Source organism: Triticum urartu, chromosome 7 (assembly GCF_003073215.2).
Source record: "Triticum urartu cultivar G1812 chromosome 7, Tu2.1, whole genome shotgun sequence".
Taxonomy (NCBI): domain Eukaryota; kingdom Viridiplantae; phylum Streptophyta; class Magnoliopsida; order Poales; family Poaceae; genus Triticum; species Triticum urartu.
In genome coordinates, this window is record NC_053028.1 from 654,572,330 (window position 1) to 654,587,897 (window position 15,568).

A 15,568-nucleotide genomic window follows, 5' to 3' on the forward strand; every position below is an offset into this window, starting at 1 on the left:
ACTAGTACCAAGGATCACAGGAAATGTACATGGTTGTGTAAAAAGTGGTCTCTTATTACCAGAAGAATGAGTAGCGAAACCTGCAAAACTGTCGATGGAGAACTAAAAGAAGCATCTAGCAGACATTAAAGTCTTGTAATCTCCAGCGTAGTCAGGGGATCAACTGAAGAGGTCGATGAAGAAGTGCCAGGCGATGAAGAACCAAAAGCAGTAAGTAGTTGTCGGAGTCGTGCAATCGTTGAAGTGGTTGATGTAGAATCACTAAAAGAGGAGTGGCCACCACCACCTGTGTAAGACGCTAGAGGAGGCCATGTAGCACGACTAGTACCGGTTGTATAAGTCTGTGGAGACGAGGTCGCAGGCTCACAAGTACCAAGTGCGAAGGGAAGGTGCATGTGTGAGATGTAGTTGGTGGAGTGATGTGCACAAAGGGAAGGGGAAGGTTGCGCCTTGAGGCACTCACCCACCGTAGGCAGTTTTGAAACAGAAAACAAACCACATGCGCTGGTGAGAAACTAGAAGTGGTTTCAACATAACAAGCGCCTCAACATTTTCTTGCAGGCGGTTTTGGAATTCTAACCGTCTCTCGTGCTTTCTATAAAAAGAATAACCACCTTCGGTGTGGGTATTACAGGTGGTTTCAATCTCTTGGATCACAACCACTTCACATGGCCGCTTCTACTACCCGTTTTTGTATTAGTGTTGAGTTTGCAACATCAATGGACATGTCGGGCTCTATTATCTCGGAGGAGTTATGTCTAGAGAAGCTAGGGGGACTAGCGTTCAAGGATGATAATGGTCGCCTACTGGTATATCTAGTCAGAGCACCGACGTATCATACATGAGGAAAAGGCGAGATTGGCAGGGGCGTGCCATGATGAGCATCAGGGTTTTAGTTGCAAACTCCATTGCTCGGAAGGCGCGAGCAATAGCCTCAATTCAGAATTTGTCTTGGCCAACATTGGCAGTTTCAAGATCAATGTGGGCACCTCCTTCCATGGTAATGGATGTAATTGGGCCTCGGGGTTCTTCTATGTGACTCAACTAGTGGCTTTATAGCAGCTATACATGTAGATACAAGCAACAGGCCCTCGACGTTCCTTCTTTTAAAGCTGAGGCAGTTCTGATGGGTCTCGAATTCATAGAAGGAATGGGCATCAACTACCCCGTGGTGGAGACCGACTCATTGGATATTGTTCAAACTATCCATAACCCGTCGGAGTATCGTGCTTTTGGTGCGATGTTGACTATAAGGCACTGTCGGCAAGAGACATGCCGAGTAGCTTTGATATGGCGACTATATGACACTATGCACAAGAAGCAATTGAGGTTTCACATGAACTTGCTCGCTTTAGTTTCATTGAGAGATTTTGTGAGGTTTGAAGGGATAATCCTCCTAATTTCCTGGTTCCATTTCTAGTAAAGGACATGTTAATTGTTTGAATTAAGTCGCCAAACTTAAAAAAACATGTTAATTCACAAACTTGGACATAGAGAAGCACCGTGTTGACCAGCATGAGCCAACCTCCAATGTCGAGTAGATTAGCATCCATGTGGGGATGCGGTTGATGCGATTGAGAACTTTGTCCAGAAGAGGCTGCAGGCTGACGTAGGTGCACGGGAGCAGCGAGAAGGCACATCGGAAGCCTTTTATGGTTACTTGAAGCTCAAGGTCGCCACAAAATGGATTGGCGCGATGGGCACTTGTCTTTTTTTTGCGATGGAGCACTTGTCCTCCTGTCTCCAAATTGGTGCATAAGCCCGCCAAAGAGCTAGAGCACAAGTCCTCCCAAGATTAGTTTGCCGCATGTTGGAGATAGGAGGACAACCACGTCGGCAACATACAATGACTTGTGATGTTTGATGCCACTACAACACAATAGCTCCAACAGGCCTATGCCCTACAAATAAGAAACATCAACGGCGAAAGGGGGCTGGCTTGCCACAAGCCACGACGGTGAAGAACATGCCTACCGGCCACCCTGTTATGTAGGATTTTTCAGGACACCGACTACAGGATAATGCAAACCAACTTGATGAACCTAGCACCAAAGCCGGCATGCCGCAAGACCTATAGGAGGAAGGGTTATGAGACTGAATGAAATGCCTTCACGACGTCAACCTTGAGCCTGGGCATCTGATGTGCAAGGAAGTGGCGGTGAGCAGAGGTGGAATCAAGATTTTCCAAAGCCTAGGGCTAAACCTAAGAGGCTACAGAAAAACAGCCAAGACTATTATACCACATGTAACAACGCATGTCATAAATACACTACATATTCATGATTCGTAGGAAATATAAACTCCATAAATAATAAAAAGAAGAAAAACTCTTAAATATACATGAAAATTCATAAATACATATAAATGTGTGGTAGAAATTACCTGTTCAGGCCATTGTATGTACTAGAAAAAATTATACAACGAACAGAGGAACCATTGGATAATAACCTGGTTTGGTGTGGGCAATTGAGAGGTAGCGAAGCAGATTGTTAGGGCCTAGGCGCGCTGCAGAGGCTGCTCTGCGATTAGCGCCGAGCCGCCTTGACGAGGGGAAGCGACACAGCTGTAATTCAGGGTCTATTTCCGATCGAGTGAGATTTTCTTTGATTAGGTGAGTTGAATGTATCGCTGGGCCATTCTTCTTTCCATTAGCGATTGGCGGATCAAGAGAGGGCTAAGAAAGTGCATGTTCATCGCTGAAACTTGGGGCTGGGCATCTATAACACGATATTCTGAAGAAAAATACCAATAGAGGTATCTGCACTAGTTGGGCCACCCCTAGGGCTATAGCCCCAGTTGCCCCAGGCCCAATTTCTCCCCTGGCGGCGAGCTAAACCATATAGAACTAGTCGTGAATGGAGCAGCCGCGAATGAAGGAGCTATGGTTTTCCTTATCAACCTGGGGAGTCAATATACGACGCAAATATCAAGTGGCTTTGAAAAACCCTGCCAAAGCTATAAGACAAATATAGCAGCCAAAAGTGCTTGATCTTGATCGAGATTTCCCTCTTTAGCAACAAGCTGGTAAGGGCACCGTTGAGCTCGGCGATGCTAAGCATAGAGCTCGTAAAACTGCCCAGAGAGGGACGGTGCACCTGTGATTGTCAGGTAGTCTACCGACATCTCCTTATCCTCGTGTGTCAAGGAGACAACACCGTCGTAGTCAATGGTGACCATGTGGTTTTTGCAGTGGCAATGACACCCATGGTTGTGGAAGTAGCATGTGTTTGCGCCTTCCGTGGCCAACATTTGGTTCTCGTGGGAGCGCTGGCGGGCTTGGTACGCTCTTTGCATAGGACGAACTCCTTGAGGGGGAACCGTCGGGACTCTTGCACCGCGTCGAGCAGGAAGATGATTTGTTCGGCCATGAGTAGTTGAAGCTTGATGCTAGCAATATTTTGATTGATCAATGCTTGCAAGGCGTTCGCTGTACATTTTAGCAATGACAGCCAAATGTTGGATTGGGTCAAGGTGCGGTAGTACATTCCAGTCATCTGAACCACCTGGTGGAATCCATCAAACTTAGGTTAGATAGCCTCAAAGTGGAACCTGTGAGCCCTAGGCGTCAAAAGCATGGTGTACAGGATAATTGGGTAGTGATTTGACACCATGGAGAATCCAATGCGGAACAAGCAACTAGGGTGTTGTTATTCCCAGTCCATCGAGCAGAACACAAGTGGTCCAGCCACACCTAGGTCGGGGACCATCTCTCATTGTTCCAAGCGTAGCGCCGCTCATTGAGGTGTATCTCGCAAAGCTTGAGGTCATCGAGGAAATGGTGGAATCTGGCCATCCATCTTCTGTCGAGGTTAGTGTTATTCTTATACCCGCCTAGTAGATCAGGTTGAAGTCGTTGGTCATAACCCAAGGACCAGGGTGAGAGGAGCGCAGTTCCTGCGACTCTTGGAATAAGGCAAGGCGATATACATTAGGGGAAGGACCATATACGGTCGAGAGTCACTAAGGGCCGGTTCTTTTGCAGCTTATAGTATTTAACTACTAAATTAAGCCAAAAGTTCAAAAGAACTCGTTTTGGAGTGTTGGGCTTAACTTGTTTTCAGCTGCACCTCCTTCACAATGGAACTAAGATGGCGGTAGGGTGGCTTCCCGCAGTAGCTCACTTAAAAACGAAAAGGTATATCCAACTACCACCGTTATGCCGATGTTATTTGCACATTTTACAACCAATGAGCTCCGAGGCGGCGCGTAGTTGGCCTGAGACCAACAGGAGCAGCAACTCGTCCTGTTGGCCTCGCCCAAGCTGCTGGTTGTGAACCCGAGCACCTGTTCGTCCTAGGAAGGTGAAGCTTGCCTCTGTTCCTTCGGACAGGTCGCTCTTTGTGGGGCAGCTGCAATTCTTCTATGACTAGTCGCTGGATACGATAAAGGGCATGTCAATGGCCTTCTACTTCTAGTCCGTCCCATTGGGATGGTTTCCATCGGAATTAGATAATGGACATCTAGATTACTTCTTTCTGCTCATTGTCACCATCACTTTGGTGAACTTTGCCATTTTTGTTGCCTTTGCCAAAAACTACATGCCCAATAGGGTTACATAGTTCGATTCCTCTTCTACGTGGAAACTGCACGTATGGTAGGACAAAATGAGTGAGCCTCTTTTAAAAAAATGAGTGAACAACCTTTAAGAAAGAAATTCTTCTCGTACTCTACTGGTTTTATGATTCCTTGGAATGGGTGTTTAAGCACGTGTGTGCGAGATGTTAGGATATGCACGCGAGGGGCGATCCTTGGAGTACATGCCATAGAATGGTTCGAATTTAAACCATGTGATCACGGTGCATGTCTCCGTCTTATTCGGCAAATTATGGTTGTAGCACAAGGTGACTTTGGGTAGATGGTGCTCTTCGAGTATCAAGTCTCGAGCTTCAAGGAAAATTTTATGTTTGACCTTCTATGGCTGCTTTTCGACACAATTGAGAATGGATCTTATGTTCACAAGGAGAGCACGTCTCATCACTTTGCTACCATCGATTAAGGTAATATAGGTACCAAACGTGCTATTGTTGCGAGTGTCTTTCCTTGATGCTTAGCTTTATGGTGTATGCTTTTGTTGAGAGAACCATGTAATACTTCTAAGATCTTCCTTATTCATGTCATATTCTCAAGGGGACTCGTATGTGAGGCAATGATGTTTGCATGATATTCGTATGTGTGACAATAATCTTCCACTTGATGACAATAGCATTTCATGATGTTTGAAAATTGATTATATGTTCACATGGGCCGCAAAATGCTAAAAATAACTCAATATCGTTTAGTGAGAATGGGATTACGGTCCAGGGGCATTACAAACTTCTCATCGGGTATATCACAATTTAAGCTGAAGAGACATGACCTGAAAAGAATTGGCTGGCTTATTCTCAAGGCCCTATTTTCACATCGGCTTATCTGGGCTTGTTTCCAGAGCAGGTTATACATACATAAGCCACAACTCAGAGGAACTAGCCCCAAGGCGGCGCCTGAGACGAACGAAGAGGGCGAAGGTGTGGAGGCTTCCCTAGAAACTAACTTGGAATTGGATCTCTAAGCAACCAAGATGCCTCTGTGGTTCCAGTGGCCGGCAAGAGAAGACACTTGAAACCCGGGCTAAGAAGCCTTAAGGATGAATCATTAATTGCAACCAACTTGTCTCCTAAACCCAGAGAAGGGAGATGTGTTCATCGCGAACAACATGGAGCACATTACATTGCGGCGGCGAAATTAAGGCCTCGTAGAAGGGTGACCTAGGGGGCTAGCAAGCCGCCCTATAATCAGCGCGTCGTGACCTTCCTGGGAGGCAACCACTAACATGTTGCAAAGGAAAAGCTTCTTGATGGCCACGACATCATTGCTAGACAATGGAAGGTCATCGACGCAAATGATCACTTTTTTAGCACAACAAATTCTCCTAAGCGTGCCACCAACAATGGCCACGAACATGGCGATGTAGCTGCTACAACACGACGTGGCTGGAACTCAAGCATCAGGAGGGAAACATGCGTGCCTACATAAAGCAAGATGCATCCTTGAAAGGCTTGTCACCGGGGAGCAATGATATGAGAGTCACGTCCATGAGTGATAACTAGGTAATCTCGATTGCGCGGCTAGGGTTTTGAGAGTGCTCGCGCCTAGGTGGGCTAGAGGGCGCAATCCATCTCAATGCGAGGCTGCGTCGGATGGCTGGCGCACGTGAGACAAGACATCGATCCACCTTTTAAGTTCATGCGGAGGATGCATGATCTGCCGCATGTGCGTAGGCTGCATGATCTGCCACAACTGACGCTAGGCCTGGCAGCATCATCCTCGAAAGAAGGGACATGGGGGAGCCACGTGTGGAGTACCATGGCTGGGCCTGATAGAAACAGTTGCTTGGTGGGGTAATCGTATCAGGGACACTACCGGTGGCAACTGGCGGGTGGCCGACTGGACGAAAGGGATCTTCCTAGGGATCCACGGAAGCGGACAACTTGCAGGCGCTTTTAGAAGGGAAGGTACCAACATGTGACTCACAACGCTCCAAAGATGGGTCGATACAAGGCGACACAACAACTCCAATGTGAGGTGGCAGATCTATCGTCACTTTGACCGAGACGTGGAGCCCACGAGATCGGGTGAGTGAACCGTTGTGGGCCTGTAGAGTGGTTTGAACGCCGACCGTGAGTCGTAGCACAATGAAGTGCACTGGCCATTCTCCAATGAGACCAGAAAGTAGTCAAGGACAACTTCTGATGTCGATGGTGTAGGGTGCCTGGACATACACAAAGGCGGGGAGGTCATTGTAGGCTAAAGTAGGACGCAACTCCGTGGAACGAAACACGCTGTAAGCCCACCTCCTGACAACATCAGTGGAAGATGGTGCATGAGCTACAACATCTGCCATAGGTGGCTGGAAACAAGTGAAGCTAGCGGCTCATTTATAGTGCCAGTCTGCCATTGCGCACAACTACAACGGCTGTGACTGTGTCGACGTATTGTCATCTGGCAAAGAGAATGACGAGGAGCCACCGCCTTTGAAACCGAACGGAGGCCCACTGTCGGTGGCTGACATGGCCTCGGATCGCACAACATGTAATGAAATGTCAAAGTGGTAGTGAGGATAGGGTTAGTGGTCCATCCAGAGACGCAAAAGCCACACATGTCCTGGCGGTGAATAGTTGCTTCTTTGACACCGTTCAGGCCTCAGGAGAACACCATAAGGGGTTGTATCATTGAGATGTCCCAGAGAGGTCGGCGGCTACCACATACCGCATGACAACATTGCTCGTGTGGAGCTACCAAGTCCAGGGCCAAAGAGATAGATAGAACTTCTTCAACGGTAGGACAGGCATGCCGGTGTCTGCTCATGGTCACCGTGCGATCAAAGAGGATCAAGAAATCCTTCGGGAACGAGGTGTGCATCAAGAAGTCGAGGATGGGTATCATGAGCGCTTAGCGTTCGACAACGCTATCTCCAATGAGATTGTGCAGCAGTTGCCAAAAACAAAGGCAAGCACAATGCCATGCAACTTGGTCTTTTCAATATCGATGATGGGGGCGCGCTCGATAATGCAAACCTCAGGAGATCTTGAGTCTGTGGGGCGAGGTGTTAGCGATGGAGCCACCTGTAAGGGTGGCGTGGAAGCACGAGATCCGGCAACGATGTCCTAGTTGGTGGCGCGGGCCGACCCGTACCAGCCCCCGCGTTGGGCTAGGCTTGATGTGGATCATGGTATTGTGCGTCGTTGGTTGGACTGCGAGGATGCTTCCACTCGCGATCTGGCCCAGCACCTTGCAGCGCCGGTAACATGGGGCAGCGTGCACTTCCCCCCTTTTGTGCTTCTCAAAAGAGTAGTCAAGGCACTTCTCAAGTAGCTTCACGGGGATGGATTCCTTCGGCGCGTAAGGGGGTGGGGGCAGCTTGGCCGCTGTTGGGATGTGGTGGGTCTCTCATATGTTGACTTGTTGCCAACCTCCATTGTCCGGCCTCGAACAAGGCGAAATGGAGGTGTGACAACAGCTGACCACAAGAGGGCACAATAGTGGTGTTTGGAGGAGGGGGCGCCGCCACGATAGGGGAGGCAGCGATCTCTGCGTACGAGCACTTGGTGGAGGGGGCCTATCAGGGAGAACATTGATTAACGTCACTGACGCTCCTGCTCGGATACCAGGGACGAGGGCAGGTGTGTTGCCATGGAGGGGGCCATGTTGGGCTTGGAAGGGAGGTTGCCAGTACTACCTACTGACAAAGCTCTGAGGATGTGGCGCACGATGACTAGGCTTGTTTACTGTGTGAATGTGGTTGTGCTAGAGGTCTACCATCTCTTGGAACGATTCTTTGAAGACTAACTAAGGAGCCAAAGAGTCGATTCTGCTGGAATTGGTCTTCGTGCTTTGTACTCGGTATAGTTGGCCGAAGATTGCCTGCCAAGAGTGCCAATCGCTCTCATTCTAGAAGAAAAATATCATCTCACCGCTCGGCAAAAATTTCCATATTCACATGGGCTTCTTCTTCGACGCACCTTGGTGTTCGGTCTCCCTAAATTTGTGGTATCCTTTAATTCTGTTCCTCCCGGGCTAGCAATTCCAAAGCCTAACCGCCGGCAAAGCTGTCATCATGACGAGGCTGGTAAGTGAACCTGCTTTGCCTCCTATTTGTCGCCAGTTCGTCAACTTTCTTTACAACATTCACACCGGCGTGCCTCAACTACCCCACAATTTTCACCTCCTCTCCCTTCCTGTTACCTCCATTTATTTCTCCCTGCCAGATTACTGGTTTTATGTTAATCTCTCTCATTCTCGAGTCTTCTTGGCTTACCTATGCTCTCATTCTCCTCCCTCCCCTGCAACTCTAGTTTTGAGATTTTTCTCAACAATCTCCTTATCACTAATCTCTGGTTAGTTCATAATTTGTTGATTATATGTACCCTTCTGTTCTGATATGAGAATTGAATTTGTATGCGCGGTTTTATTGTATCATGCAGGGTTCTTCTATAGTTAAATGGATGCACTGTGATATGTTGGTGATTCCACGATGTATGTTTATACAATGTAAGAGTTATTCACACGTTCTTTCCAGCTGTATCTGCATAGGTAACCATCTTGTAGTATGCATTCCACTTTCGTTGTTTTCCAAAGATAATTTATATGTAAATAACCAATATTGTATGCTAAGTGCCCTGAATATTCCACTCTGCTCTTAAAATCATTTCTTATCTTTTATGATTTATTAGGTAACACAATTCTAGGACATATGATTGTTACCGAACCTTAGGTTAATTAAGTTCCTGGCCACAACCTTTTTGTTTCCTCCATTTGATACCTGAAGTAGATGGGGCATTAATTATCCATTTTCTGAATATAAAATTTTAAGAAATGAACTTGAGTGAGGGACAAGGAAACCTGATGTGCCTGCTCGGAAGCCCATTACAAAGGAATTGGTGGTCTACATGACTAATGTCGACATATCTCCATTTTGGTTTTATATTTTCACTAATCATGTCAAGTTTCCCCTTCATTGGAGTAACTACTTAAGGAATCTGTTAACCGGTTCATGGTTCCTGTAGCAAGAAAGAAGACAAATCTCAGTTTCTTTATGGGGTCGTATTTAAGAAGGACTTGCATATGGTGTTCATTGACTTGGAGAAGGTCTATGATAAGATACCGCAGAATGTCATGTGGTGGGCCTTGGAGAAACATAAAGTCCCAGCAAAGTACATTACCCTCATCAAGGACATGTACGATAATGTTGTGACAAGTGTTCGAACAAGTGATGTCGACACTGATGACTTCCCCATTAAGATAGGAGTGCATCAGGGGTCAGCTTTGAGCCCTTATCTTTTTGCATTGGTGATGGATGAGGTCACAAGGGATATACAAGGAGATATCCCATGGTGTATGCTCTTTGCGGATGATGTGGTGCTAGTTGACAATAGTCGGACGGGGGTAAATAGGAAGTTAGAGTTATGGAGACAAACCTTGGAATCAAAAGGGTTTAGGCTTAGTAGAACTAAAACCGAGTACATGATGTGCGATTTCAGTACTATTAGGTGTGAGGAGGAGGTTAGCCTTGATGGCCAGGTGGTACCTCAGAAGGACACCTTTCGGTATTTGGGGTCAATGCTGCAGGAGGATGGGGGTATTGATGAAGATGTGAACCATCGAATCAAAGCCGGATGGATGAAGTGGCGCCAAGCTTCTGGCATTCTCTGTGACAAGAGAGTGCCACAAAAGCTAAAAGGCAAGTTCTACAGGACGGCGGTTCGACCCGCAATGTTGTATGGCGCTGAGTGTTGGCCGACTAAAAGGCGACATGTTCAACAGTTAGGTGTGGCGGAGATGCGTATGTTGAGATGGATGTGTGGCCACACGAGGAAGGATCGAGTCCGGAATGATGATATACGAGATAGAGTTGGGGTAGCACCAATTGAAGAGAAGCTTGTCCAACATCGTCTGAGATGGTTTGGGCATATTCAGCGCATGCCTTCAGAAGCTCCGGTGCATAGTGGACGGCTAAAGCGTGCGGAGAATGTCAAGAGAGGGCGGGGTAGACCGAATTTGACATGGGAGGAGTCCGTTAAGAGAGATCTGAAGGATTGGAGTATCACCAAAGAGCTAGCTATGGACAGGGGTGCGTGGAAGCTTGCTATCCATGTGCCAGAGCCATGAGTTGGTTGCGAGATCTTATGGGTTTCACCTCTAGCCTACCCCAACTTGTTTGGGACTAAAGGCTTTGTTGTTGTTGTTATTGTTGTTTTATACAATTTATCAATAGGATCTATTGACAGTCTCTTATGCATTCTTTCGGTGGTAACAATATATATAGGTAATGAACTATAACTTGTGATGCAAGTACCATAAATTATTCCCATCGTAAGATACTTAAACTTCTTGAGCGAATACTCCATACATGTTGAAGCTTTAAGCCTCTTGTTTGCCACATTGTTGTTTAGGTATAAAGAGCCTTTTCTTTTGAAGGTATTGGCTTATCTTTTTCCATGAGTAGTTACGTGCAAAATAATGAACCATCACTGTCTTGACCTTCAGCATTGTTTGTATCATTGGTAGCTGCCCATGACTCTACTATGAAGAAGGTGCTGAATGTCAACTGGTAGGAGTAGACATCACCTATGAGTTTACATGAGGGGGTAAAATATTACAAAGCACTCCGATTCTATGCTCAAAAAATGCTTTATCACAACTTCACATTCTTCAGCATGAGCCCAACATTTCTTTGGAAGTTCAAACTGCGGTGCAGACACAACGCCTTGGAAGTTCTCACAGAATCAATGCTCGTGGGAGAACTCTGAATTTGTTCGTTCTCGCTTATTGTGAGAGAACTCTGGATTTCTTGGTGGCTGATGGTGGTCGATCTCACTCTTGACAGTTAATGTGTATGCATCACAAGTTTTCTGATTGCACTTGTTGCGTTGTATCATTTACAGCAGATTCTCAGAATGCAGTCTAAATGAGACTCAACCTCTTAAACCAGCTCAAGTGCTCTATTCAACTCAAAATATAAGTACAAGAGACATTTTGAGGTGTGCTTATATGGACGCGTACTACAACAATGTGCATTTTTTGGAGTACTTGTTGAAAGGTGAAGTTCTTAGAATCTTTATATCTTAGAACTGAGATCATGCCCCCCCTCCCACTTCTAATTTACGCCTGTGTATCATGCTGTCTAGGTTTTAAGATCTTAGCATTACCCCAACCTTTACTTGCAAGTGTTCACTAGGTGTCTTACTTGCCAGCTAACTTCTTCAAAATTAATCTACTTTGAAATTAAAGCCAGCTGAATTTGGATGCTTTTGTGATGATTCACTTCATGTGTGTCTTAAAGTATCTGCAAAAGGAGAAGAGAACAAAGATAGTTCATATGTGATTGTGCTTGCAACTCTTTATGATGCCTTGCATTCCATATGCATGTTAGTCTTAAACTCTTCATTGATTTTGGTTACATTTTGAGGCATCAGTTTGATGAATTATCATTTAGCATGTCCAGGTCTGTATACTAGTAGAGTTTTCACTAACATTACCAAACTGTACTTAAGAAAACCACACTGCTTCCTTGATATTTGGACAATCAACTCTGCCTTTCCCTGCCATGTTATAATTAGCAAACCACATAACCAATTTCAAGTAATCAACTCCACATAATGTTATGAAGCACATATTGATTCTAATATGTTCCTCCTTTGGTCTTACAGGTTGCTCTTTGCCTCGAGCGCATGCATATACGGTGGATTGAACCAGCTTGAAGCACGCTTGAGCTTGAAGGAAGCTGATGTCTGGCCTGCCAAGGTATGTCCATCAAATACTTTTGATATTTTTTGTATCTACACAACTGAAATTTTAATCTCTTCAGTGGTTCAGTACAGTAAAGATGAGAAACCCATGATTTTCTCCATTGACAAGGATGCTGCATTTGTGATAAACATTTAAAAGGTGGGAAAGCAAGCTGAAGGTATGTGCACTCCTCTTGGCTGTTCTTATCTGTTTTTTTTTCTTTCTTTATTTGCTCAAGTTGTTTGCCTGTTGGATAGTGTAATTCCACAATTTATGTCACAGTTAAAACACCTGGAGAGGGATTTGTAACTGAATGTTAGACTCAATAGTAGATAAACCAATTAATGACCTCTATAGTGGATCAATTATCATGCATATTTTATGAGCTTTTGAGAAGGGCGACATATATCATTAGTATGATCCAAAGCTTAATGAGTTGTTCTCTTTGTCTAGTTTCGTACTTTGGAGACGTGCCCACTTACAGCCAAGGACCTCTTTAGAGTATTACATAAGTAGACCATGTTGATGCACTACGAGTAAAACAATGAATCGTCAGAGTTGCGAGATGTAATTTTGTGAACACCCTTTTTTATGTGAGAAATGCGTTGTCTGATTTTTGAAGCTTAAACCTCATCTGGAAGGATGATTGTGAGTCCAAATGCTCTGATTTTCATCATGGGAAATGACACGGGCTGAATTTGGCAACTATCTGTTTTGAGGAAGGAGGGCAATAGTGGTTCCATAATCTTTATGATTCAGTTTTAGCTTTACACCTTTGTAATTTAACTGTCGAAGGTAAAACTATGAAGGAATATTTTTTTAGTGTACTGGGATTTATGTTTCTTTCCTTGCCAAGGCACTGCACAAGTGCCATGACATATAGGCTCTGGAGAAATGGATCTGATACTCCTAGAGAGGCTATTTAGTCTTATATTTTTGTATTATGTTGTTTTTTCAATGGAAAATATGGTTTCATGTGTATGTCATTTGTTAGATACTGGATAATTTTCCATTTTAGGTTATTGTTAAGTCTCAAGTTCTCATCGATTGGGAATGGTAGATTGTCTGGCAGTGGAACCTATGGGAGGTCCCCCCCCCCCCCCGGTCTCCTGTTATCACACCATTTTTTTTTCTGTGGTTTGCTAAGGTATGTAAGTTTGCCGCTGATCGATTTGGCTTTGGCTTGTACATATCTATGTGCATGCATAATTGCAGCCTACGCTGATGACCGATGAAAATCTGATGCAAGATGGTGCTCTCTGGTGATGGAGGCTTGTATATTTTTTGGTCAGATTCCAGTTTTGCTTGCTGTGGTGATTATACATATGCTGAACAAGCACACGGTCTGCCATAGGTGTTGTGCTTTCATATGGTTCCCTTCCAAATTATTTTGTTCTTCTGGTCAACCATTTGCGTAATCTGATACTGACTTGGACTCAGTGTTAGGTAGATATACCATCATTAGGTTGTTGAATGAATGTGGTCGTTCTCTGTCAGGATGTAGTTCCCTTTCCCCCTTCACCCTCAGCTATTTAATTTTATTGGACACTCTGTTAGACGACGATACATTTACAACCGAAGGAATTAGTCCCAGGATATTGCAGTATGTGGGTTCATTTAGGTCTGTAACCTCGTATTGATAAGTGAGATAGTCCTATCAAGGATTAAGACTGTACTTAAGTGTAGACTAGAATATTAAATCAAGCAAACACAATGTTTTGTGGATGGATATTGCAAATACCTTGACCCGAAATTAGAATTCCTTAATCTGGGTGAAACATTAACTTTCTTGGACTAACTAGAAAATTGCCCTATTCGGGCACGGCAATAATATAACTAGCTAGAGTATTAACCTGGTTGGACCATCTCAGGTTCTATCAGTTCAGGATAAAGGGAGCGAGTCAAAGGCAATCTTCCACTTGTCAGTGCCCAGTGTCCTAGCTTTCTTGTGAGTTCAACATGTTAAGTTATATCGACCTTCCTTTAGTTGTGTACTGAACTACTGATGCTATCAGCATACGTGGTGTAATGGAAAAGTAGTCGTGCCAAATTATTCATTGATGAGTACTGAAATGCCGATTGATCCTATCTGCATTGGTAACTGAAATGAAGTTAACATTGGCCCGTTCAATGTGCTCATGTCATTTAAGCTGATCTAAAACAAATGGTCCTGAAAGTGTGTGGTGTCCTACATTTAAGTTGTGCATGTTTTGTACTCCCTCTGTTCCTAAATATAAGTCTTTGTAGAGATTTCACTATGGTTAGGAACGGAGGGAGTAGATGATACTGTATATTCTGGGACCATTCTCGTTTATGTTTGCGCAATTAATTTTATCGTTGCTTGACTATGATTATTCATGATCGTTGCTCTCCTTTATTTCTCTAGGCTCTTAGCCTGCGCTGAGGCTTGTCTCTGCTATGAAAGTAGGTTGTCAGAAAAGTCTGGAAGCATTGCAAACTGGAAACCAGTGCATTAAGCTGGCCTCGGGTGTACAGTGTCTGAACCCCAGTCACTTTTATTGACCATATAGCGAAGAGACACCAATGGTGAAGGACGTGAAGAAGCGGGAGCGGAAGTCACGCAGAAACTGTTACCCCAAGAGAAGCATCGTGATGTTTTCCTTGTAGCCATGTTGGATGTAACCGATAAAATTATTGATTACGAAATGTGTGCTCCGTATGGGCGGGCACATCCACGGGGTCACGAAATTGTTTGCTAGCTGAGGTTTGAAGGTAGAGCCGCCATCCAAGAATTTTGTTCCGCCTGCTATTGCTAGTGGGTACGAGGTTCATTTGTGTGGTTTGTATATCTGATCGTTGAATTGATGATAAGAAATATATTTCAGAGACATTCGGCTGTTTTGCATGTGCTGTTGTGGAGCCATCTCCCATTTTCAGTTTCATTCAAGAGATGTATATGTTTTCTTACGATTTAACTAGCAAAACATACCCGTGCGTTGCAACAGGAAAAAGAATATCACGAGCTCCTCACATAACACACATCGGTTTCGTCTCTTATCAAATCCGTGAACGATTTTACAAACTCCTGAAGGTTCTCGAAGTCGTGATCTTTCTCCAAGCCCGCAAATGTGTTTGTTATTTATTTTTAACATTTTCGGAATCATACACATTTTTTTCAAATTTGCGATCAATTTTTTAATTAGTTAACTTCTTAGAAATGTATGAACAATTTTTAAAGACAAAAATAATTTTCAAATTCTTGAATATTTTTTGAATTCACAAACTCTTTTTTAAAATCGTGAATATTTTTCAAATATACGAATATTTTTTTACAACTTTGCGA

At 44.5% G+C, this 15,568-nt stretch overlaps 1 long non-coding RNA gene across 2 annotated transcripts; it reads left to right on the top strand.

Moving 5' to 3' along the window:
- The first annotated feature begins 10,309 nt into the window (after positions 1–10,309).
- On the top strand, positions 10,310–15,114 carry LOC125525836. 2 transcript variants are annotated; one of them, XR_007291448.1, is made up of 4 exons: positions 10,310–11,575; positions 12,186–12,279; positions 12,344–12,442; positions 13,480–15,114. It is a non-coding gene; the product is annotated as an uncharacterized LOC125525836 (long non-coding RNA). The 2 variants fall into 2 exon arrangements; XR_007291449.1 differs by having other exon boundaries at positions 12,357–12,442.
- The last annotated feature ends 454 nt before the right edge of the window (positions 15,115–15,568 follow it).